Source organism: Panthera onca, chromosome A2 (genome assembly GCF_046562875.1).
Source record: "Panthera onca isolate mPanOnc1 chromosome A2, mPanOnc1 haplotype 2, whole genome shotgun sequence".
Classification (NCBI taxonomy): Eukaryota; Metazoa; Chordata; class Mammalia; order Carnivora; family Felidae; genus Panthera; species Panthera onca.
Window position 1 is genome coordinate 38,830,936 of NC_138340.1, and position 26,272 is coordinate 38,857,207.

General features: G+C 43.0%; 2 protein-coding genes across 7 annotated transcripts in view; both read right to left on the reverse strand.

The window, feature by feature from the left end:
• Nucleotides 1–9,343, reverse strand: part of FOXP1 (forkhead box P1) — a 506,962-nt gene extending 497,619 nt beyond the window's left edge. For 5 of the 6 annotated variants that reach the window (XM_060633758.3, XM_060633761.3, XM_060633756.3 and 2 more), the window contains exon 1: nucleotides 9,294–9,309. The gene's annotated coding sequence lies outside the window, so the exon portion shown is untranslated. Of the gene's footprint in view, nucleotides 1–9,293 lie in introns of all 6 variants that reach the window. The other variant, XM_060633752.3, reaches the window with a different exon arrangement.
• EIF4E3 (eukaryotic translation initiation factor 4E family member 3) overlaps nucleotides 9,310–26,272 on the reverse strand; it is a 224,931-nt gene continuing 207,968 nt past the window's right edge. The window contains exon 8 of the mRNA XM_078442818.2: nucleotides 9,310–9,423. The gene's annotated coding sequence lies outside the window, so the exon portion shown is untranslated. The remainder of the gene's footprint in view (nucleotides 9,424–26,272) is intronic.

Genomic DNA, 26,272 nt, shown 5'->3' on the forward strand with positions numbered 1-26,272 from the left:
TCTTGCAGGGTTGGGAAAAAATTAACGCTACTACTTCGTGTCAAGTGGAAATTCTACAAAACTCAAACTGCACTGTCTGTCAATAAATTTTATTGGAAACACAGCCATGCCCACCCATTCGCGGTCGTCTGTGGCTGCTTTCGCACGACAGTAGCGGTAACAGACTGCGGTGCCCAAAGGCTAAAATATTTACTACCGTGATCAGAAAAAGTTTGCTGATCCCTGATAGGGACAAAGATGTTATGCCAGCCTTTTGCCATCACACACTTACATGAGTACAAGTCCCCCTCCCCCCACCAAAAAAAAAAGCAGGAGTAAAATAGAAAAGCAGAAGGAATCTCCAAGTGCTCAGCACCCAGATCAGATAAAAGCTTCCATTGGTACCTGCAGCACTGGCTGGAGGCACAGACACCAGCCGATCGGTAACACGTGTTCCCGCCGCCTGATTTCTCATGCAATTCTGAGGGCTATTAACCATCCTAACAGTAAACGATCCCGATACCTTTTTAAAGCTGCAACATTATTAACAATTAAAAAGCTGCCACCACACATACACAATAACTTTCTTGCACTTTAATATGCATATCCATAGTCTGATTATACCAGCGTGGCGAGATTGACAGGAAATGCTGAGTGTAATGGCTCCAAAGGAGACACTACATTGATCAGTAAATAATACACGTTTTTTGAAACTGTCTAACTGCATATTTACACTTGTCAACTCTTATACACTTTGGTGACAGACTTCTTTCTCCAACATCTATGTAAAAAATTCTAATACTGATTTTTAAAATATTTTTAATAATTACAAAAAAACACATCTAGGACGTAGAGGGTTGAAATCATACCCACCACACAGTGCCCCCTGGAGCATTAATTGCTACATCCTTAACATTCCCAGTTACACCAGTGTGTTTGCAAATGTCTCAAAAAGGTTAAAATACGGGTTCCAAGTAACCTACTTCTAGTGCTTGCAAGGGGCCAAGCACTGTATTAAGGACTTTACAGCCAAAAGGGTAGACGCTACCATTGCCCCCATTTGACAGATGAGGAAACTGAGGTTTGAGGAGGATACATGACGTGGCCACAGCCAGAGAATGAGTGAGACCTGGGGCTATCTACCATTACTTCAGACACCATGCTCCCCTGAACCCATACGAGGTTGTGGAAATCTGTATTAAACACATTTCCCAGGCATCCTTAGGGACCGCACTTTGAAAACCATGGCCCCAAGGACTCAGAGGTGAAGGAGAATAAAGTCTGATGGGCCCTGAGTTCAAGTTCCATCTCCTCCCCTCCAAACGCCGACCACGGGAGAATGAGAGAGAAATATGTCAGGTAAAGTCATTTTATCTATACTGTCCAGAAAATTACTTTACTCTTGGCTGATTAGGTTAGCATCTCCTTGCCCCAAGACTCCATATCATTTAAATGACACCAACAGCTGAGAGCTGGGCAAGGTGGGGTGGAGCACAGTGGGGCAGAGACCTGGTTCTACCCAGTGACAGACTAGGTAAGGAGCCAGACAAACCCCTCACCCCGGCCCACATACAACTGCTTTTATTATAAGAGTGGTCAGATACATAAAGAAGTAAAGAGTATAATGAGCCCCAGATAGCCATCACCCAGATTCCAGAATATCAAGATGCTGCACCATTTGTTCACTCCTGAAGACTTGTGAAGGAAATCACAAATGACAAGCCATTTCACCCTACACAATCCAGCGGGCGCCTCTTAAAAAATATGGAGAGAGGAATCCTTTCGATAATAACTGAATGCAGGTGTCGTGAAAAAAACAAGTCCACAGAGCATCCCGGGAGCTAGCGTGCTGGCCATGTAGCCGGCACGTCCATCCTGGAAGGGCAGGCATCCCTGTAGGCCACAGACAAAGGGCCTAAGCAATCTGTCAAGGCAGCAACGCTTGACCTTTCCAACGCCTGGCTCTCGCCCTGGGCACAAAATTCCAGCAGCCAAGGTTCTCCCTTCCCGCACCCATTCTCAGGAGGAACTGGACTGCTGCTCCTATGTAGTCTGTTCATACCGAATCAAGGGAAAAAACTCACTTCCTCCAACGTAAGGGACCCCACGAGCTGCCACTACCAGGAGCATCTTTACTTAGGAGAGAACTCAAGGAGGCACACAACACTGAGCCTACCCGCATGATTCTGGGAGATTTTAGACTGAGGAAAAGGCCAGTAGGTAAGGAATATTTCTGAAAAAAAAAATTTTTGGAAGAAGCTATTTCCTTTTATATCACTGGTTCTATAAAAATCCTGTTTGTATATTAAGCTGCAGTTTTAAATGAGTTGGATTCCAATTTCTTCCACAAAGACAACTACAAGCCACAAAATCTTCCCTGCCTGAATCAAATAAAAGGGCCTTGAGGAACCACAGAATCTATTCAGAGACGAAGAGGCAGCAGGCCCTTGTGGTGAAGACACAGGCTTGGAAAGTGGCACAACTTAAGGTAAACCTCACTTATAAAACTTGCTCTGTGATCCGGAGCAGGTGACCGACCTAGGCACTGGGTTTCTGTCTTCTCAACAAGAAAACCGAAAAGGGTAACATCCAGAAGACGGTGATGCTGTTTGAACGAAATAACTCATGGAATATCCAAACCACTCTAGAACAACTAACGCCCCATGAATGGCTGCTGTAATTCTTTGTCACGAACGTTAATAAATCTCGCGGAACACAAAGAGGCATGAACGAGATTTCGTCTCAGGACCTATTCCAATCAAGTGGTTGGGGATGCACGGAACAGCGTGCACCGAAAATCCAAGCGTCGCCATCAGAGCAGACCAGGATGGGCCCCACTGATGTTGTCATCCTTGATTAAGGCCGACCGTACTCCCCCATCAACACACGACAAGAGGTTAACAATTCACATGTTCATCTACAATCACTTTCCGGAACTCTGCTTACTAGGACCAAGACCACACAAATAATCAAACAATATGCTGCGATGAAATTAAAATGTACATTAACTAAATGGTGCTTAAATGCACTAATTGCTCATTTTTCTTTAAGAACGAATTAAAACGATGGCAATTCTCAACAGGGCACCTCAGCAGCCTGCACTGCATAGAGACTAAGTGGAAATTTCCTTCTTTCAGTCTCTGTGCATTACTTGAACCAAGTTAACAGAAAATAGATTATTGTTGAAAAACAACACGCAGTGTAATTTAAGTTCCTAGAATTTTACATCACAGAAGATATCATTTGAAATATAATAGTTGAATGCCTTCCTCCCTGGTACAGCCTGCTTCAGGGTATTGATAAAAACCAAGATTAATATGCAAAAGGAAACTGCAAGGCACTTGCCCTGCACCGGTCAGCACCTGGTACATGTGTGTGCTCCTCCCTTTGAGAAAGAAACTGCACTTGGAGAGTGAGAGTCTGGGTTTCATTCTTACCCCACCACTTCCTTCTAGGCTTGAGCCTCAGTTGATGCACAGGTAACAAGAGGGTGAGAATGGTCTCTTTTTTATCTTTTCCAAAGCTAAAGAATGAAAAAAAAAAAAAAAACTACAAAACTATAATGTTTCACATAGTTAACAACAAAACCAGATGAAAGGTAGAAAAACGAATACTTCACATCACACAATCGTGGCAGACACGTGCCAAAAGCCCAACTGTTACACAACCAGATAACTGCTAAAACTGTGGTGTGTGAGATTTTCTCATTAATATAACAAGCATATAGTGTTTCACCGCTGGATGCCAGATATTAGAGTAAGTACTGGGTAAACAAAGGAAAACCATAAAGACTGGTCAAAAGCCACCGGACTGACATTATTTTGCTGATACTCATGCCAGTGGTCAATGTATAAGCTTGCCTCTAGGAATTCAGGTGCAGAAACTCTGAGGTCTAATCAGCACTCATCAGAAGGGAGAATGTGATCAATTAGTGATGTCTGTCAAGGACACAGGAAGGGGCAGCGGTAGGGGAAATGTAAGATCCAAAATGTGTCAAGAATGTTCACCACCTTTGATTTAGGCAAGGGTTTGATGCTTTTGTGTAGATGTCATGTGAACAAAAGCCTGCCCAATCCATTAAAAGTTTACTCTATAGTGAATTTGTATGTCCAGAAAAATGTGTGTATAATCCCATAAGGGGCTTAGAGAGGAATGGAAAATCTCTGCAATATAAATGCAGATTACCTTTATTACAAAATTGGATCATATTCTCATTCCTAGACTAATTTCCTATATCATAAAACCTATATTCAATTTTATAAATAGCATACACTAAGAATCATAAATTCAGTTAATGCAGAAATTTAACAGATTTTTTTTTTTAATAATAGTGAGAAAAGGCTGTTTTCGAGCAAGGATCTGAAAGGACAGAAAGGACCCTTTCTTTGAAGATATGTTTTTTCCTTCTGACTCTACCTCCTTGGGGACATAACTAGAGAAGAAATAAATTTCACAGCTAATATATATGAAGTAACATGTTTAACATTATCCAATGAATTTATATCTACCTACACCATATAAATTTATCTCACATAAACTGTCACCTCCAACAGAATTCATTAAAACAATGTTATAGCTTCTGAATTAAATGCAAACTTCTAATTGGAATTTCATCTTACAATAGTAGTGGATTTTCTTTTTTAATTGACAAAGGGAATAATTCATTAGTTTGTCTTACAGTTCTGTCTGAAAAACTGAAAAGTAAATTTGACACAGGTGTTGGCTGGCCACTGCTGTGAAGTACAGAGAGATGGGGGTGGGATGGGGACTGGACGTTCCTTCATCATCCTCAGAACTCGTCGTGCTGCTTATGGGCAGGGAAAGGATGGACACTCTCGCTCTCACCATCCTGAATGACTACATTACTAATATATTCCATTACCTCCACGTAAATGTCATGTTAATTTCTGATCTTCATCAAGCCAGACAATGGTTTCCACCTTGGCCCCTAGCCAATTAGCTGTGTGGAAAATATTCAGCCAATTACATTACCTCTATTAGGTTAGAGACTGGAGAGAAAGGCAAAATAAACACCTCGAAAATACTTCGGAGATAAAATGTAAGTTGACACTGTCTTCGCATGCTGGAGCCCAAGTTATACAATCTGATAGGCAGCTGCCAGCACTCATAACTGCTTATTAAATCTAGCCACTCTTTATGTCGTGAGTGAAGATCTGTATTTTTACCAATATTAGGTTCATTGTGTTATGAAAGAGACCAAAATACTTAAGATCATTCGCTCCAGCTTATAAAACATATTACGTAGTTTATTAAATTGCTAAAATTACTTTTCAAACTCAAAATTTCAGGGCCTGGAAGTTTAAACACAACAAAGTGGCTTTGCCCACTGACAGGTTCCAGCACAACGCGGCTCAGAAGGGGAGCCCATCAGACAGCTTTCCTGTCCCAAAACACCTGCTACCTGCCCCCACCTCTTCCTGGAAGCTGCACCACCACCACCACCGCACCCCAAAACCGATGAAAAAAAATACACATTCTCAAGTTTTATACAAAGGCAAGGAACTCCCGGCCAAAACATAGCCCATTCTCAAGTCTTAAGTGAGAAGAATTATTTCCCGTGTTTTTCCTTCATCCAAATAGCTTATAACTAGGAATGTCATTATGAGAGAGATCAAATAAGTAACTGTGGGCAAGTAAGGAAAAACAATTGGCGACAAAACAATGTCACCTGGTGCTACATTCTTACAGCAGATCCCCCAGCAAAACACAATTTACTACTAGAGAGTGGGCAATGCCAAGGCACAGACTGAATAACAAGCCAGCAATTCACCACCTCTACTCAACTCTTCTCAGGAAAACTCTATGCAAATCCAGACTGTTATTATCACATTTATTAATAACACTGTGGCTAACTGCCTATTAAATATGCAGCAGACTCAGCCACTCTTCACTCGTGGAGTCTCGTGATGTGCATCAGATAGGTATCCATATCAACTTCAGCTTCACGCCAGGGAAACAGGAGCCAACTCATTCCCTGCTGGTGAATGGTGGCATTAAAGAACTACATCACGAAGAGAGACCTCAAGCACTCAGCCTTCCTTTTCTCTATCTTGCACCTAAGGAAATTTATTATGCAGGCATGGTTATCACCGGCATAAAGTGAGTACACCGCCCATTTTGTTACCTTAAACGTTTGCTGTAATGATCTCTTTGCACAAACCTTTTCTCAGATGGTTTCACTGCCTTGCAGGTGAGTAGCCATTTGTTGTTCTGGCTGCCTATGCCTGTGACTGTGACCCTGTTCTACCATGAGGACATTTACCATGAAACACTGCACTCAGAACTGGAGTTTATTTCGAGCCTAAAGACTCCAAATTATGAGCAGTTAACAATGAATTGGTGCTTCTTTTGGTTACTCAATAAACTGTAATGTCCTAAAAAGCCACATGACAGTGGATACATTTTTGACAGTGAAAGGACTATCAGATACAGAGTGCATGCAAAGTCAGGTTACTGCATCACGGAGGAAAAGAATTAGTCTTTTGGCAAACCTTGGAGGTGGGCTTTGACAAAGAATAGAAGGACAGAAAATCGGAACACATGCCCCAGCTCATCAGATTTGAGGTACTTCTATTTTCTACTAAAAACATAGTGAAGGGCAGTTTATTACAATCTGATGAATATAAAGCACTTCCTTAATAAAAAAAAAAAACTGGTATTCAATTTTATCAATTCAGAAGAGAGATCATTTTCATTATAGTTCTTCAGAATGATTTTTCAAATAGCAGGCCTCACCCAATGAAATTAATCAATAAAATGAACCCACTCTTTAATCCATTCATGTGGTTTTGTTTAATTTCATACATCAATTTTATGATAGTGAGATTGAGTCACTTTCCCAATACTGACGACAGAGATGACAGGTATTCTCAAACCTGAGTTTGTTACTATTTCAGTGCCTTCAGAATTCCAACCACTTCTATGAATTCTCATGTGTGTATGAGACAGACCCTGGCTTTGGTCTCAACTCTACCTGGATCCTAAAAGATACAATTTTTTATAATGCATGCTATCTGCTCACTAGTCTGCAGACCATCCACAGAAGTCTATCACAGCTATTTAGCAGTGGAAAGCCCTCAGAGGAACTTCATAGGTGAGAAATCAAAGGACTTCCCCAAGACCACCCAGGAAGATGATGGAGGACCTTGATCTGCTCTAAATTCCACAACTCCACTAACCATTTCTCCTCACTGTGGACACCCTTACCTTATGTGTTCCCATTTACAGTTGGCCTTATTTCTTGCCAATTAAAGAAGGGATGTCAGGAAGGTAAAAGACTGTTTTTCCTCAATCTGAAACTCCAGCAGAATACAGTACCAAACTAGCCTACGTGGAAGTGAATTTTAGAGCTCCCAGGCTCTTTGAGGATCACCTGGTCAGTAATAATTGCCTTAGTTACTTCACTAGGGCTTTTTTTTTTTTAATCGGTGAACTGAGAAGGTCACATTGGTCTCTAACTGTAAAATCTTTTACTATCTGTCCCAAATAACTAAATGTATAACAATGTCTTAAGGAGACACTTATCAGAGAAATTTTACTCAACTGGCTAGATGTCTCAACCTCTATACCAGAATAAACAAGAAAAAAATCACTGAGGACAAAAGGAAGTAGGCTCCAGTTCTGACCAAGCCCAGGGATTTAGACAGCTCAATTAGACTCTAAGGGCTTCAGCTATTCCATCTATAAAATGAGGGCTTTTGGGGGCACCTGGGTGGCTCAGTTGGTTGAACATCTGACTTTGGCTCAGGTCATGATCTCACAGTTCCTGAGTTTGAGCTCCACGTCGGGCTCTCTGCTGACAGCTTGGAGCCTGCAGCCTGCTTTGGATTCTGTGTCTCCCTCTGTCTCTGCCCCTCCCCTCCTCGTACTCTCTCTCTCAAAAATAAATAAACATTAAAAATTAATGTTAAATGAGGGCATTTAAATTGACATCTTCTAAGGCCTTGGCAGCACTGACAAATAGGATGCTCTAACCTATGTGCTTTATTTTAAATGTAGAAAATCAGGGGTACCTGGGTGGCTCAATCAGGTAAGCGTATAACTCTTGATTTAGGTTCAGGTCATGATCTCATGTTTGTGGAATCGAGCCCCACTTCAGGCTATGCGCTGATCATGGGAACTGCTTGGGATTCCCTTTCTCTTTGCCTCTCCCCCCTCTCAAAACTAAATAAATAAACTTGAAAAGAAAGAAAGAAAGAAAGAAAGAAAGAAAGAAAGAAAGAAAGAAGGAGCAAAGCAAAGCAAAGCAAAGCAAAGCAAGAAAATCACAATAGAGACTAACCTGTCCCATATCAGATAACTATTAGGTCTCCCAAATTCCAATAAAATTCTCTTTCTCCTTCACTACACTTCCCTCCATTAAAAAGAACCTGTTTCAAATACAGTCACACTAAGACAAACAAGATGGAGTTTACACCAATGGTTCTTATCACTAAATCACTGAATACAAAACTTGAAATGAGATGGTTCCCCATAAAGGTGACCTCTTCCTATGAAAAAGCTACCAGTGAATGATGTCAGAGTTTTTATCCACAACACCTGGCCTCAACCAATTATTTTCTCTGTAAAGGCAAGTCACAATCGTTCCTTCATTACTATAAAAGAGCCACTGGTTGCTGAGGAACATGGTACAGTCCATCAAATACAGAAAAAACATGTAAGAGGAAACGATCATCATGTCTCTTCTGACCTCCCTTAAAAACTACAATTAGTATCTTAGTGAGGTGAACAATGATTGAAAAAAATGCTCATCTTTCTGAATATCTTTGAGAGTCCAGTATCTTTCTTAAGAGCCCTTATCATGTGGAAAGCTTGGGATGAGACCTTCCTAATGAACAAATCAGCCTTAAATTTCCTCTAAAACCCAAGATGAGGTCATTATACTTTTATACCACGGTGGCTCATTTTTTTGCTGAGTTATGATAGGACCAAAAAAGTAATTATTCTTTTAATTATGCATGTGGTTCATAATTTAGATAGCCCACCCTTCACAGTATGAACACACACACACACACACACACACACACACACACACACACACAAATAAGTTCTCCTGTGTCCTGTTATGCCTTTGATAAATCCTCAGATCACTGCAGGGGTTATTCAAGAGGGTTACAGCAGAAAAAAATATCACGAGTTGCTCCCTTCTTTCAAAATGAGAATCTCTCACCCTCAGTATGCAATTGTTATGATGAACTTAGGACTTCTATCAATTTCCTGCACTGTGTGTGACCCCTGCGGCCACTTTTTTGTCTTGTGAATTTTCACACAAATAATCATAAAAGTTCACTTACCCTTTCGGCCAGCAAGCATCACATCCACCCGTTCATGGTTGGCAGCAAATCAGAGAAGGGCTGGAAGCCTTCACCATTGCCCAAATGTTCCGTCTGGAAACTGGAATTGTCAGCAAAAGGTCCTGGGACACTGCAATACAAAAATATTTTTTACACATAACTAAGATGTAGCTTCTAAAACCACCACTTCCTTAAACTTAAAAACAGCAAGGCAGACATAGAATCTAGAGGTAGGGGAAAACACCTTTAAAATGAGGGTAGATCAATATATCAAATGTGATGTTGTAAAATATGAACCGGAAATACTGTTGTGAAAGATACATCTACCCATTACTTCAACACATACACTGAAATGTTTTGTTTATCTTAGATTCGGTGCAAAATATTTTACATATTTTAGCATTACAAAAATATCATGTCCCATTATAGAGTGCTTAGCTAACAATAAGGTGTTTTAACTCAAATATTACATGGATAAGTGTGCCATTTCCTATTAAGTAATTATCTTTCCTAGAGGATGAAAAAACATGGAAATTTAAATAATGATAATTTAAAAAAATGTAATGTTTATTTATTTTTGAGAGACAGGCAGAGCATGAGTAGGGGAGGGGCAGAGAAAGAGGGAGACACACAATCCAAAGCAGGCTCCAGGCTCTGAGCTGTCAGCACAGAGCCTGATGCGGGGCTCGAACTCATCAACTGTGAGATCATGACCTAAGCCAAAGTCGGACACTCAACCGAATGAACCACCTAGCACCCCCCCCCTCTTTTTTTTAAATTATTTTTAAATAATAATGAACACTTCTCCTCCAAAATAATTTTTTAAATGCACAGGAGTTACTGAAGGAGCAAACCTCTGGGAGGTATCTCCATCAAGACAGAACGTACTATGTAATATACAGGCCTCAAAGTGGAGAAGCCTGAATTCTGAACCTGATATTGTCACCCGTTGTGTGGCCCCAGGAAAGCTATTTACTATCTCAGGATGCCAGCTTCCTCATGTGCAAAGATCGGGGCAGTAACTGATGCTCCCCAAGTCCCTTCTATTGCTTAGCTTTCTTGTTTTTTTTGTTTTGTTTTGTTTTAATAAAGTATATTTATTCTGAACAAGCTAAGCTATTAGCTTCTCCTTTCGGATTCCTGATTAAAAAGAGTTTTATCGCGTATCACTGTTACATCGATCTGCCATCAACACTGAAGATGTGCTACAGGCAGAGAGGGCTTTCTTCGCACATGCACAGAATTCTCACCCTGGCACTAGTGCCCAGCCCTGGTGAGCTGCCACCCTGGGTGGCTGACAGCATCCCCTGGGTGCCCATGGAAGGCTTCCATTTCTCTCCAGGGAGTACAGTTCCAACTACGAGGGAAATCTGCCAAATGTATTACACATGACTGTTTCTCGAACTTTTGCGTGTATAAGCATAACTTGGAGTCACACAGCAAAAAGAGATGGGCTGAGGTTGTTTGCCATCGTTAGGATAAAAACCAAACATCCTTCTGTGGCCTACAAGGCCCTGCAAATTGGTCACTTCCTACTTCTCTGACACCTCCAGCCACCAACCCAATCTTCAGCTACAACACAGGCACAGTGGCCTTCCTTCCACCCCAAGCAAGCTATGTTCTTCCACCTCAGGACTGGAGCCCTTGCTTTTCCATGCTGAATGCCATGCCATGAGCCTACTCCTTACACAAATGGCTTTCTCTGGATCACTGGATCTTAGGGGCAAAGGCCGCTGCAAGAAGGCTGTCCTGCCTACCTACATAGGCTAGATCCCCAGCGACTCTCAGTGATATCACTCTATTCGCTTTCTCCAGAGCTTCTGTCATAACCTAGAAACTTTTTTCTCACGTATTCGCTTGTTTTCCCCGCTTGAATATGAGCTCCACAAGATAAGGGAGCATCTCTGTCGTATTTATCACTGTACTTCAAAACTTCAGAAAAACGCCTGGCTCACAGCAGGCATTCAATACAGATTTACCAGCTCAACAAATGAATCAACCATCGAAAGAAGTCATTCTTCAACATCCTACACAAAAATAAGGGCTATTGACCGGAAATTCACTATGTGCTGGATATTGTTTTAAGTGTTTGACAACAATTATTGCATCTACTTCTATTCTTACAATTTAGTTCCCGGTAGACAATGTTATAATCTTAATCCACAGATAAGAAAACTGAGGCAGAGTCTTAGTAACTTGCCCAACATCACACTGTATCAGGGGTTGACTCTACGAACTGCACTCACAAGAACTCTGTATTTTCCAGCCAATACATTATTACAAACAATTTGAGCACCTGCCTTGTAGTAGACACTCTTCTGACTCAAGCTTGCTGCAAGGTCTTGTAGAAGATCCTTAGCCCTTCTGACCCTGAGCTTCCTGCTTCACACAGGGAAAGCTACTGTACCCCACAGAGACCAGGCGGACGAGACAAGAGAGCAAAATAGGCCAGGTGTGTTAAGGTACAGGGAGCTATGGGGAAGGTAGCAACCTGGAAGACGAGCAGTTTTTCAGCTAAAGAGGGCAGCTGGTGCACACCAAAGCCAATTATTGCCACAAAGAAACATAAGCCCAGGGCTTCAAGAACTTCCACGAGTACAAACAAAGGCAGGAATCATTATCATTTTGTAAAATTTCAGGATTTTTCAAAGATAGTAGCTAATCTTTTAACAGCATGAGAGAAATAAAGAAGAAAGAAAACGAAAGAAAAAGAAGAGAGAAAGAAAAGAGAAAGCAAACAAGAAAGAAAGAAAGACGGAAGGGAAGGGAAGGGAAGGGAAGGGAAGGGGCAGAGGAGAAGGAAGGAACTTGCAACCCCTATACCAAATGACTGCTGAGGTCACTCCATGTCAGTGATTTCTAGAGAAATTCAGCAGCACAAAGAAGCTGTACAAGCGAACACAAAACAACATAGTAGGTGTCTGGGTAGATAAAGGCTTTCTAGAGGAATTATCTTGAACAAGTTTTCGAAGGAAAAGGAAGGTGAGGTGGGAAAGGCATGCCACAAAACCAAAGTAGCATATTCAGAGGCTTGGAGGTGGGTAGGAGGAGACAAGTCACCCTCAAAAGCAGCACGGGGGGGGGGGGGGGGTGGAAGGGGGGGGTGGAAGAGTTCATGTAGCTTTCCTCTTCGTTCATGCAGCTTCCCTCTTCGTTCATGCTCGGAAAAGCTGCAGGTTTCCAGCTAGGACACTGTGCTCTAAGGGTCTGACCGTTAGTGTTGTCCTGCTTGATTTCCTAAACCATTCAAGTTACCCCACATATATGAGAATAAAAACCATGTACCACTATGGTTTGTTTGTATACGTTTTAAGAGTCCAAAAGCCCCAGAACTGAATTTCATCTCCACCAACCTCTATAACTCTAACCAAAATTCTGAACTCCAGAAATTAAAAAGGACAGCCATTGAAATAAAAAAAGTTAAAAATTTAAGCAACAACAACAACAAAAAACAGAAGCAAAGACAGACATCCAAATAAATTACCCAGAAAAGTGCCTAGAGGCAAAAACTGTCTACCTAGAATTATATAGCCAGAAAAAAAATTTCTTTGAAAAATGAGGATAAAATAAAGATCTTTTCAGACAAACAGAAGTTCACCATCTCTCTAGAAGGACATTCACAAAGAGGTATATCATTTAGGCCAAAAGAAAATGATTTCGGGAAGAAGGTTCTCTGACTTAGTTAGAAAGAGGGAGCCAAAATAACGAACTTGTGAGTCAATGAAAAGGAAATCCGTCAGAGTGACTGGGTGGTTCAGTCCATTAAGCGTGGACTCTTGATTTTGGCTCAGGTCATGATCTCACGGATTTGTGAGTTTGAGCCCCACACAGGGAGCCTGCTTGGGATTTTTCTCTCTCCCTCTCTCTCTGCCCCCTCTCCCCCCCCCCCCCACTTACACACACAGACTCTCCCTCTCTTTCTCTCAAAATAAATAAACTTAAAAAAAAAAGTAAGTGCATCAAAATGATGTGCATGTCTCAAAAATAAAAAATTTCTTAAAATAAATTCAAAAGTCTGGCAACACATCACAGGCTCCCTACCCCAGCTCACTTATTTACACTGTGGCGGTATCAATCACCAAGGCCTTGTTCTGCAAACCTGAGTGTGCAACTGGGGCACCAGCTTGAATTGCATACTCCTGCCCCCCCCCCCCACCTCCAGTCCAGAGATTCAGGTCCCAGGAATCTACATTTCGACCAGACACCCAGGTAATTCCGATGGAGATGGGTCCCTCCACTCTGAGGGGCGCTGCAATGCTCTCCACCACTTTAGGGTCAGGAATTCAGCCAGCAGGGGGCTGAGCCCGAGGCTGATACACCAAAAGGACTTTGTAGCCTTCCTCTTCCTTAGGGCCCGGGAGAGAGCACCTTGAGGGGAGTTGGGGGGGGGGGGGGGGGGCAGCAACCCAGTCTCAACCCTACCAATCAGGAGCTGCAATAAATTAAAAGCCCATTAACTTATTTTAGAGAAAAGCCTAGAAGAGCTGAAACATTAATCGTGCCATATTCAATCTGTTTTCCTAGAGATTTGAAAAACCAGATTGTCATCTTGGGGGTCATCAGAAAGAACAAAGCCTTCTCCCCTTCAATTTCCATATTTAAAATTGCATATATTCTTGCAAGGGCCCCCACCCAGATTTTCCAGGTCCCGTGGCCCCTCCACAGTCTGACCACAGAGAAAGAAGCCTGGGATGCCGCGGGGTCTTGCCTTGTTTTTTTGCTTTTTGTTTTTTTTTTTCTTTTTTAAGGAACCAAAGCCCAGGGCCTGTGGTTGCAAAACAGCTCCAGGAAAACAGGTAGAGGCAGCCACAAAACAACCGTGATGTTTACTTGTTTTGTTCTCCCCTGTTTATTTTTCCCTGAAGCAATCCTTGCTCAGTACAAAAGTCTGCGGGGAGCTGGAGAGAGCAGCTGTGGTTCCCTGAGGCCAAGACCTAGCAATCAAGTTGTTTACCAAACACTGCCAGGCACCGGGAACACAACAACCGCACAGGCTGTATTTGCATCTGTTTTTCAAAAACAACCTCCAAAAGTCTAGGGCTTGGCCTGGTACTTCCTTGTATGGCTGAGGGCAACTTGAAAATTAAAGGCATGAACTGCTCTGGGTATTAGCACCCCCGGCCTAAATGCAATGCATTATTCCATTTCTGTGGCATCCTCAGAAACATCCTACAAAAGGAGGACAGGAAGTCTGTCCTGGGTTGATACAGACAACACGTTCCCCTCCCTGGCATTTCCAAGCAAGCTAACAGTGGCCATCTTAGCAAATTAGCATTACCTGCCCCCCATCTAACACCTGAACACATCCAGCAGTGGTTCTCAATCTCGAACAAGCACCGGGATCCCCAGGAAGGCTAATAAAACAGAGACTGCTGGGCCCGTCCACCAGAGGGGCTAATTCAATAGGTCCAGGTTTAGGTCCTGAGAATTTCTAGAAAGCTCCCAAGTGATGCTGGTGCAATTGGTGTAGGCACCACACTTCCAATGCCACCACTCTCAGACGTTAGATATATCCTCGTCATCCTGAACACCTGGGAAATCGTTGGCCACTTTGACCTCTCCCACGGGTTATCTGAGTGAGTATGGCAGGGTCAAGCTCGAGGAAGTTCACAGAACAAAACACAGTACATGGTTTTCCATGTGCCTCTCCAGATGCTCTGCCCATCATCCCCCCCACCTCGCTCTGTGCCCTGGAGGGCTGCACCACTAGATACCCGTGTCCTCTGGCTTCCAGCTGGATACAACCAAGGGACTTCTCATCTTAGGAGGACAGGGAAGATGGGGCATCCGTTGCCCAGGCTCCCTTCCCTCCAGGGAAATGCAGATTGGCTGAGTCCCTCTATGAAAGGTGATGTCTCCCAGCCCCCTCCATATAGTCTCCACCTTCCCACAACCACTACCTGCCCTTCCCTTGTCCTTCCCAGGCCCAAGGAGAGATAAAAGCCATCTTTTTTCCCATGGGGGCCCTGACACAAAACTCAAATTCAACATGCTGTCCATTGGACCTCCTTTGGCTTTGGAAGGCTAAATCTGGTATTTTACATGGCCACAGGATATAAGCGTGTATACACATATACATGTAAATACAAATATACATGTATGTATGAAGTATACACACACACAAATGCACACATGAATGTACACACCCACAAATGTATATATTTATAGGCTTTTTAATGCAGCTGTATCAGATTGGTCAAAAGACCTGGAGCCCCAAGGTCAAGGCCATCTCCTGTGATTTACACGGATGTTCCTTCAGGTCCCATGTGCTACAGAAAGAGTGGGCCCACTCTGTCTCATCGGTTACACAACCTGATGGGAAGGAGAGCATTTGTGAGAGCTTCAATCCTTCTCTAATTTATTAACTTCATTTCTTTTGTTGCAAATGGCACCAAAATAGAAAGGGAACAGAAGTGGGTGGAGCAGGCTCCATCATCAACTCCCGTGAATAACTTTCTGACAATGCTGAACCCAGTTCAAAAAGCACACCGGCTGCAAAAAAAAAAAAAAAAAAAAAAAAAAAAAAAAGTGTGTGTTGTCAGTTCACAAATAAAATGCCAATCTGCCTCAACTAATAAGGCTTAGAAAAGAAGAAGAAATAATACTTCTGCTTTTAAAATAATAATCACCTCAAATGTACCCTAAATAAGCTTCTGTCGGAAGAGCTAAGTTCTAAAGTTCTAGTAAAAACGGTCAACCAAATTTAACCAAAAGAGTCAACCACACGAACGTTCTTGGCTTCAGCAAGCCCACCTGACTTCACTTCACTTAAATTCTCTAGAGCTAACCACTCTTCTCTTGCTTAACTTTCACTAGCAAGATTTCTTTCAACTCATCAGAGGACTTTTTGATATTTATGCTCAAAAACAAGCTTTTAAGTAAACCCACTAGGTTAATTAGAACGCATGGGGAATATGGTTTCCATGTAATTACTTTTCTAGTTCACTGAGGCTCTACCAGAAACCTTTTGTGCTTGTTTGTTTATTGATCTTCCTTTACTAAAAATCTTAACATTCTCCTTAAAACCTGGAGTCTTGTCTTCCTGTTGCATTTGTCTGTCCCTTCTCCCTATCTCCTCAATAAGTAACCTAACTTATGTCTACATGCTGCTATGAAAAATAAGTGATTTAAATGGAACCCCTTCTTAGAGAATAAAAAGCACCATTATCCTGCTGCCTTACAATCATCCCCAAATCCCATTTCTGTATTAAAGAAACTTCACCTTGGCTCCAATGCTCACCTCTTCCCACCACCCTCCATTACCAACATCATGAAAAATCTCAAAACTTTCCTTCTTCCTTCAAGAAGAAAGCCATTCAGTCAACATCCCTTGACTTCCAGCAACCAATTCCCTTTCTTAGAACCAAGTTATTGCCCTGCTAACAGCCCACCTTGCCTATCATCTACCTCCAAGGAAAAAAACCATGGTCTCTCTCCACCATGATTCCTTCAACCTTCCAAACCCTTCTTTCGATGATCACATGAGAGGGAACCATTGTTCCCAGCACAGCCATATGGCTTTCACTTCTGAATATCAAGGACACTCTTCTATATCGTTTCAGGTATTTTAGTATCTGGTTCACAACTTGTGTCTAGATCCATCCGGTGTGGCCACTTCTATCAACCTCAATAGCCATGAAGATGGTCCTTCCAACAGCCTGGCTAATGCTTACATAAGGCCTGGTACAAATAAGGCACTCAAAAAAAAAAAAAAAAATCTGTTGAATGAGTGAACATACACCTCGTTATCTGAACTTCCCTACCTTAAAAGATTCCAAGCCCTCCGAGAAACAGTACAGCGCAGTAGCTGGAAGCATGGGCAGTGGAAAGGCTGCCTAAGCCCCATTCTAGCTCTGCCACTGACTAGCGCAACTCCGGTCAAGTTGCACCTGAAAATTGGGATAATGTTTGCCCACATTCAGTAAGGGCTCATTAAATGCTAATGAACCACATTGCCATTTCCTCTATACTTAAGGGCATGGCCAAAACTTGGATCTTCCCATCCTTCAGAAGTGCTCCACCTCTAAGACCTTGAAATCTGAAAATCCACTCACAACCTCCCACTGAGCCACCTCTCAGCAGGTCATTTCTGTTGAACTTGCTCCTGGACTGTACTGAGGCAAGCCACCACTACCTCATCCAGCATCCCCTCTCTCAAGTTCCTCTCTTTTACATCATCTACCACTCACTCTCCATGGTACTCAGTACCCCAAAATGCCCTGCATCACTCAGGATGCCCTTGTCTTTTCTACCGACTTCTTATTCAAGCTATTTGGTTCCTTCGCCAAAATCCACTGGGTGAGGCGGGGCTAGGCGTGATTCATGTTTTATATCCTCAATGCCTACACTATAGTATCCGGGGCAGAAGGTCATTACATGTGGCATTAATCTGAGGCCCTTTCAGGGAGCCAGGAAGACTCCCCATAAGCCAACTTGGCATCCAACCTGTGACAAGTTTCTACTTAAGAATCACAGGAACTCCAGGCTCAATTTCACAAATACCTTCCCCAGCTGGTTCATTTCGATGGCTCAAAATACTAACGTTCCATTCCCACTGGCAAATTAGGCTAAGCTAAGTAAGTAGAGCTTGTACAAGGTGGGTATCCCGCTGGTAGGACAAATGGTGTCTCTGTCCCCAAGGCCCAGGGGAACCTCAGTAGCTCTCTGGAAGAACAGTCAAGTGAACAGAGAGCTAGATGCCATCTGGGCTCTTTATAAGGCTTTTGTGGTAAACATGTTTACTTTCTTTTCATTGGCTGGCCTTATCACGATCAACTATTTTGTTTTGAGTCTTGCTCTATAAATATGTTTACTTTGAGGGGAGAGCTCTTTTGATAGCCAGCACACTTGTTTTTCACACTTTTAAATTTCAAAACGTATTTTTGACAATCCATGGTCAACAACTCAAGGTGATAAAACAAATTACATTATTTCACTTTCACTAGAGACACAATCCCTATGTATCTGTTCAAAAAAAGCTTGAGATGCCTTGTTTGTGAGCAAGCCTCTCCATCGGATGAGAACAAAAACAACATTCATAGTGATGATGTTACTAACAAGGAAAAACTACAATGGCAGGTCCCGTAGAAAAAGGAAGGAGACAGCCCAAGCCTCAGTTTCCCCAGCAGTAACCTTCCATGGGAAGCTATGCGTGAGGACATCAGAGCTTGTTAACAGGACCTATATCGCCTGTGACAAGTTACGGTTAAATAATCAGTATACAATACTGCAGTGGGGGGAAGGGGCAATAAAACAACTTTTCAAAGAATGAAGAAACCAACTGGGTCACAGTATCAAGTGCAATTCTTCTGAGACTTGTTCTCTGGGATGAGTTTTGCCTGCTTCACAATTAAGAAAAAGATAGCAGCTTAAAAGTGTAAAAAGGAAAAGTCCTCCATTACTGGAAAAAAAAGAAAATATCACAAAAGAGTTAAGGGGGGGGGGGGATTTTTTTTGAGGAAACCGACGGTCTCGAAGAAGGATTTTAAAGCGCTGTTTACGAGACTCACTCTGTGGGATGAAACATGAAGTTCCACTACAGTTGGGCCAAATCTCTCTTCTAAGAGATTTCTGTGTCGCCATATTCCAACTAGAAACAAAAGCCATCTTACCACAGGCCTTTGAGGTTAATCACAAATTACTTAAAGGAATAAAAACATAGAGACCAAATTCTTTGTTAAACCAAATAATATCCCCACATACCCTCAAATCATCTTTTAAATTCATGCCCAAGTCGAGGAAGTTAAAAAACAATGACAAAACAGTCAAGGCTGTGGTACCAGAGTAAGGTAAACATTGTCATTTACTAAGCATGATTATTTCATCACGTATGGTACTGTAGGGAGATGATGTTACCACACTGAGGGACCCATATAGCAACTCACCCATCCAACATGGATGACGTACACAGCACAGAGGCAAGACAGAACACGCACACTAAACAGACTTCTCTTCCAAGGCAATAATGTGCTGACAGGGGGTCAGGAGGGCATTTGGAGGCAACCACCATCCCTGACATTCAGACAGTCTCTCCAATCCAGGTAGAAGAATCAAAATAAACAGCTTCCCAGGTAGTTTCAGCAGAAGGGCAATAACCCAGGAGGGTGGCTAGTGCATGACCCATTAGCAGAAAGAGCAAACCTTGCCCCAGCTTTGCCACCAACCGTCTGAGACCTTTTGCAAGTCAGTGAGTTTCCAGAGCCTGGGTTTCCCTTCCTATGAATTAACGGCAGTGAATCCCACCTTTCTGAACGATACCATGTCACGATATTATGCGTCGGCCTCAAATCACAAACACCACTGCAGGGGATAACCGACACTTCAAGGCTTCAGAATCCAATCAGTATAATACTTGGGAGTGCTTTCGAACAACCCACAAAGGCATCCAAGTTCCCACAACTTAGGAGCAGAAATGAAGTTCTGAGTTGGCGTGACGTTGGCCAGTGACTAGTCATCAAACATGCTTCGGCTTTTAGTTGTCTGAGCAGACGGCTGACTCAGCAGGTTTACGGTTACCCAGCCAGCCACGTCCATCTGACCCACTGCCTCAAAGTAATTTGCCTTCAATCTTAAAAACCAAAAAACTTAAATGACTAATGAAATGACTGAAGAACTTCCAGACAATTCTCACAGAGTTTCAAAAAAAAATTAAAAAATAAAAAATAAAAAAAACTAATCACAACGGTAAGTAGAGAAGAAGAAAACAATTGTCCCACATCCGACAGCCACATTTCCTTTCGAGAAAAAAGGGCGCATTCTAGGGGGTTGGAATGACGTGGTTTGGAAAAGCCTCAGGAGACCAGAAGTGCTGATGATTAGGACCAAATCATCAAGCAAAAGTGTCAAAGAGTCAAAGTGGTGAAATGTCTGTTGTAAATACAAGACAAGAAGGAACACGCTGGCCTTTCACCCTGGTGGCTCGACAGACTGGGAAGCCTTTGGGTAATCTCCTGAGGACATCCAGTTCTAAGACAAGCCAGTCTTAGAGAGCACCCAGTGCTCTGTATTGAGCATTTTGCCCAGACTCTTATAAGCCTTCCAACAGTGGCACAAGTAAGCGCGACCATCTCACAGGGCTCTGAGGCTCAGAGAAGGCGAATCCTTTCCCAAGGCCACAGTTTGTAAGTGACAGAGGCATGGGTTTCTCGAAGCCAAGCCTCCTCCCTGAATGGCACCAAATACTACAGTACCGTTCTTTCAACAGCTCAAATGGGAAACATGAGAACCTCTGGAACAGCTCCCAAGACAGAGCCCAAATGGGAATACAGGGGTTAGAACCTTAGTGAGAGTACCCCGCTAAAGTTCTTGGCTTCCTGTTTGCAGCCAGGCAAATCCTAGGAAGGCAAAAGCAAGGAGTCAAGTGAGCCTGGGTATCATGGCCTCAAAGCTGTATGGCACACCCCTACTGAGAACAGAGACGTGGAGGAGAGGGGTTTAGGGCAGGTGGTTGAGGCACCCATCTGGTCCATCCACTGCCTGTGCAAAAGGGATGCTTTCTAGTGCTGCTTTTGGTGTCCTCTCTGGTTTTTCATTTCCTTCTGACTTGCAGAACGGGTCACCATCCCCTCCTTCCTGCCCTAACGCTTCCCTTCCCTTCCCTTTCCTTCCTTTCAGTCAAGTGAAATTCAGTCAAACTCCAATTCAGTGAAATTCAGTCAAACTCCAATTAACTGTGGTACCCATGTCTGGAGGTTGGGAAGAGGGACATCCAAGCACAGCTGTCTTCCTAGCATGAGAAGTTAAATAACAGTACGTGATTTAAATAAGAGCCGTGTCACGGGGAGGACACGATTAATTCGGCCTGCGAGCCGAATTCTACAGGCAATAATTGCTGCAAAATTCAAAAGCATGGAGCGATCACTTGCAACAAATACATCCCAGGTTGCAAACTCCCCATGGAGTTCTAGTTCCTGATCTATTTTGGCCCAGAGCATCAGAATTTGGCTGCCTGAGGTCCATTTCTGGCTGTGACACTCACAGACCGAGTTACTCAAGCTCTCTGGGACTCAGTTTCCTCGGCAGCAACCCGGGGGTAATGACGGGTCCTATGACATGGAGTGGTTTGAGGATTAAGTGGAATAATGCACGTAAGCCTTAAAACAGGGTAAGTGCTGTTACTACAACTCTTGGCAGATCTCCAGCCCCAGTCTCCGTGGCCCCGTATATACCATCTGAAACCTCACACTCTCCACACTGGCTCCTCCTCTCCGTCTCCCTGTGTCTGCCCAAAGTTCCTCCTTCTTTTCCAACAAGCCAGAAACCGTGAGGGGTTCCACTCCGCCCTTGGCCCGACACCAGCCAGCCGCCATGTTCAGCTCTCATTTGGTTTCTACGCTGGCTCTTGTGTCTCTGGTTCCATCTCCATTTCTCATACCTCAGGACAAGAACAGGAACCTGAGAGTCTGAGCCCCTGAGTTCAACTCCTAGCTCTGTCACAGAGTAACCTAATTTGTGATTTTGGACAGATTACCTAACTTCTCTAAACCTCTGTTTCTACATCTAGAAAACGGGGCTAAAAAGACTCCCCAGGTATCCACACCCCCCCTCCCCCGCCACAGTACTGCTGTCAAGATTACATTACGGGTTGAATGCATGCACCCAATAGCTGGCCCATGGTAAGGGCTCCCTATATGACAGGTGTTGTCCTCAACTTTGCGTGGACCACACCATTAATTGAACACCAGTGCCCAATCTCTCCTCTCTCAACTCTTAGAGCCGTTGTTCTTCCTTCATGATGCCAGATTTGAGTCAGTGACCCACAGAGCGTAATTATGCCCCGTTTTTCTTTTGTGTCCATCAATCTAATATTACATCAAAAACTTACCAAAAGAAATAAGTCAAGGACATGTTTACAGTAGTAAAACACGGGGAACTTTAAAAAAAGAAAGAAAGAAACGGGCCCTCTCATGCATGGCTAGGGTCAGGGGAACTTAGGAGATGAGTTGGTATTGCTTCAACAGCCTTCAAATCATGCCATTCCTGTCCATCCCTGAATTGATCCTCAAGCAACAGTAATCACTGGGGAAAATTAAGTTACAACGTTGCAAAGAAACACAACACCATATTGCCTATGGGACATAAAAGCTGGGGAAAATAAATGTCCACTGAAAATTAAGTACAAGTGGATTCATACTGATGAAATACTACGCAGACATTTAAAAGGGTTGTAAAAATAGACAAGGACACAGAAGGCAACATGATCCCCAATCATACCTGTTCACCAACATTTGTTGAATGATATATTGCTAAGCTACAAAAACTGATTCTTTTTAAACTTATGATTTCTGTATTTATTGTGTACCAGTTGCTACAAAAGAGAACATTACACACACTATTTACCGTAAACCCCAATGAAGTAAGTTTTACCTGTTTATTATCCCATTTTAAAGACAGAAAGAAATTAAGTAACTTGTTCAACATCACATAGTTAGAACGCTAGGATTTAAACCCAAGTCTTATTCCAAAGTCCTTGCTCTTTTCTAACTAATGTTGCTGCTCGCGAAAATATTATTATATTTATAGTCACAGGAAGTATATTTCCAAGTAAAGCGACTATAAAGGCAGACAGAAAAGCAGGAGCAGTAATTCTCACGAGGGGATGGGACTATACATAATTTTTATTTATTTTTGCTTTGGTTTGGTTTTAAAATGTTTTACGTTTATCATAAATCGCTTTTGTAATAAGGGGAAAAGAGAGAATTTTTTTTTTCTGTTTTCAAAACCTAAACATCAGCTACCCTCTTCCCCTTCCTTGTGACAGATGCCAGTGCTGGGCAAGTACCAACCCTGTGCAGGAGGCAGTGATGCCCAGTGGCGAGAGGCTCAGGGGCTGGGGTCAGATCCCCTGGGTGTGGACCCATCGGAAGTTTCACGAGAACTGCTTCCGGCTGCTTCAAGAATGAAACACGCAGTACGTACATGTTTTAGTTAGATCAGGGCTCACACATACTAAGTACCCTGCGATACTCGTGAAGATTATTATTACCAGTGACACCATCAAGGCACTCAACGCACTGGACAGCCTCTCTCTGGAGATGGGACCAAAACGCATCCAAAGGGAGGGTGCCCAGTCTCTTTATACTAATCATCATAAGAGATGAAGGGTGACAAACACCCTTCTTTAACCCCTAATTTCCCAGGACTGGCAAAGCAACAACACGGACAGGCCTGGAGCAGGACTACCTGGCTGAACCCCAGCTCCTACCCTGCTGACTCTCCCGGCCTGTCTGCTCACTCGTAAGGCAGAGATCACAATTCTACCTCAGAGGATTGTGCTAGGAACGGAAAGAGATGATGTACGTGGGACCCTTGCCCCGGGGGGCGGCCCACTGTAACACACATTTCCCGTATTATTGCTTTGGCATCCAGTAAGGCCACCCTGCCCACCACACGGATTTGGTCAAACTTACAGCTTTTCTTCCCAGGAAAGGTTTTCCTGTCACTGTTTTCCATATTTAAACACTGGATCATAATATGGAAAAGACGTTTTCAAATGACCCACGCCCTCCTGTACTTTGGGATTTGCTTGTGTATTAGTTTTCTCTAGCAGCCATAACCAAGTATCAGATTAGGGGGTTTCAAGGATACAAAGTTGTTTTCTCTTAGTTCTACCGAGGCTACAAGTCTGACATTAAAGTGTCAGCAGGCTTAGTTTCTTCTGAGGCCCCTCTCTTTGGCTTATAGATGGCCACCTTCGCCATATGTCTTCCTGAAGCTTTCCTCTTGTGCACCTGTGCCCTAATCTCATCTTCTTACAAGGACGCCAGTCATAGTGGATGAGGCATCACCTTAATAACCTCATTTTACCTCGATTAACACCATCAACACCCTCTCTCCAAAGACAGTCACATCCTGAGATACTGGGGGTTAGGACTTCAACCTATGAATTTGGCGGGGGGGGGGGGGGGGGGGCAGGGGGGGTGCAGGGAGGACACAATTCAGCCCCATAACAGCTCCCCGTGTCCTGGAAAAACAGGAGTGGACATCAAACTGGGACTCGGCTGATTGTGTGCCTTGGCAATTTGAGCGCATACAATGTCTGTGAAAGCTGCAGGCACACGGGGTGGCAACGTGGTCAGGTCTCCGTCCAGACACCCAGGTGTGCCTTCCCCAAGCTGTTACAGGTCACCACCCCACTGCTCCTAGACGCCCCATCTACACAGCAGGCCAATGCCTGCGCAGTGAAATGCTCCATGGAGCCGTGGCCAATCAGGTCAGCAGATCCAGCTACTGCTCACATTTATGTTTTTCTAGACAGGATGGGAAGTGTTCATTCCTGGCATGGACGCCCCAATCTGGGCTCATGAAAAAAACATAAATCACAGTTGAAATTCATTTTTAAAAATCAGTACGTACTTCATTAAAACAAATTTTTAAAACACACACACACACACACACACACACACACACGCAACGGGAGTTTCTTGATCCACAGCGTATAATTTACAAAGTGCAAATATCTAAGATACATGCGCTAAATTTAAAGAAACAACTATTATTAAACACCCCCATTATGTAAGGCCGTGAAATGTATTTGCACTCCGCACATCCGTTACAATATTTCAACTGAGCCTCACAATGTTTGGCAGGTCTTTCCTTCAGTGATAATAAGAGGCTTTTCTTTCCATTAAATATCTAAATTAAGTCAAATAGTATATGTTAAATAAGCCCATAAGTCCCTTTGTATGATGCAATGCAGTCTTGAAATGCTTATCTGCTGAGCATTCTAACTTAAAGGCTGGCGGTTTATGTCCCCTACAGAGCCCCGGGACCCTGCTGGCTTGGCCAGACTGTGAAAATAAGCTTCAAATGACCAAACGCAACTGCAACTTTAAAAGTAGGAACCAGACCAGACACAACAAACCACAGAGTAGTCGCCTCACTTGTCATAATTCATGTGTGTGGAATTCAACTGTAAAAGCATTCACAGAGCGCTAACTTTCCTTCGCTGGGGCACTCCGTGCGGAATGTCAGATTTTGAAAAGCTGCTGATAAGTCACTCGTGATTACAAGTCTACAAGTTGTAGCATTAATCAAAAAAATACTTATCCCGGCCCCAAAACAGCCTTGTCTGTGCCATCCAGCCCTAAACAATGCAGGCGAGTGCCAATGTTTTTAGAAATCCAGATTATAAAAATGTGTATTCTACGAATAGCCCTGCATGAACATCAGGCTTCTTTCTGATGGTGTCTTTAACTTCCATTTCCACCATATTCTCCATCTTGATGGCCTACATAATGATCACTTATAGCGAATCTTTTTTTGAAAAACAATTTCATCATGGTTCAATGACTCAAAAATATAATTCTTACAGATTTTTACAAGAGAGACTTGAATGGATAAATATATACATGTGTAGATTTCAAAGCTCTGCGTGTATATATAAATATAAACGCATGAAAATGTAATAATCCAATTAGCACATCTTTTTTGGAAACTAAATTAATCTTAACAAAACTGGCCTAAGCCGCAGGTAGGAATCGGAGGAAATGCCAGCAGTGATGGTGGTTAACAGCTGCATTAATTCTACACTTACCATGTGCCAAGTGCAGTGTCTGGCCCTTGACATACATTTTTCTCATTTGGCTTCTCACAACAAATCTCCAACGTACGACCATATCTTTCACAAATAAGGAAGCCGTGGCTCAGAGTGGTTCAGTAATGTGCTCAAGGTCACATACTAATTAAGAACCAGGATTTGAATCTAGTTCAGACTGTGCTATATTGCCTCCCAGTGGTACCTTAGAGACAGGATATAGGCCCTGACTGAAGGTAGGGTCATATACCTGGCCCCTAAATGGCCTTTCATCTTGCCTAGGGACAGGCAGTACAGCCTAGGCCCCCTCTCCAGAAAAGAACCAAGAGAAGACATACCCGACAGGCAAAGCAGAAAGCCAAGAGAGCTACATCCTGCCTCCACCGGAGGCACACAGAGGAAGAAATCCCCACCTGAAAATGAATCCTTAACCCTCCCTAACTAT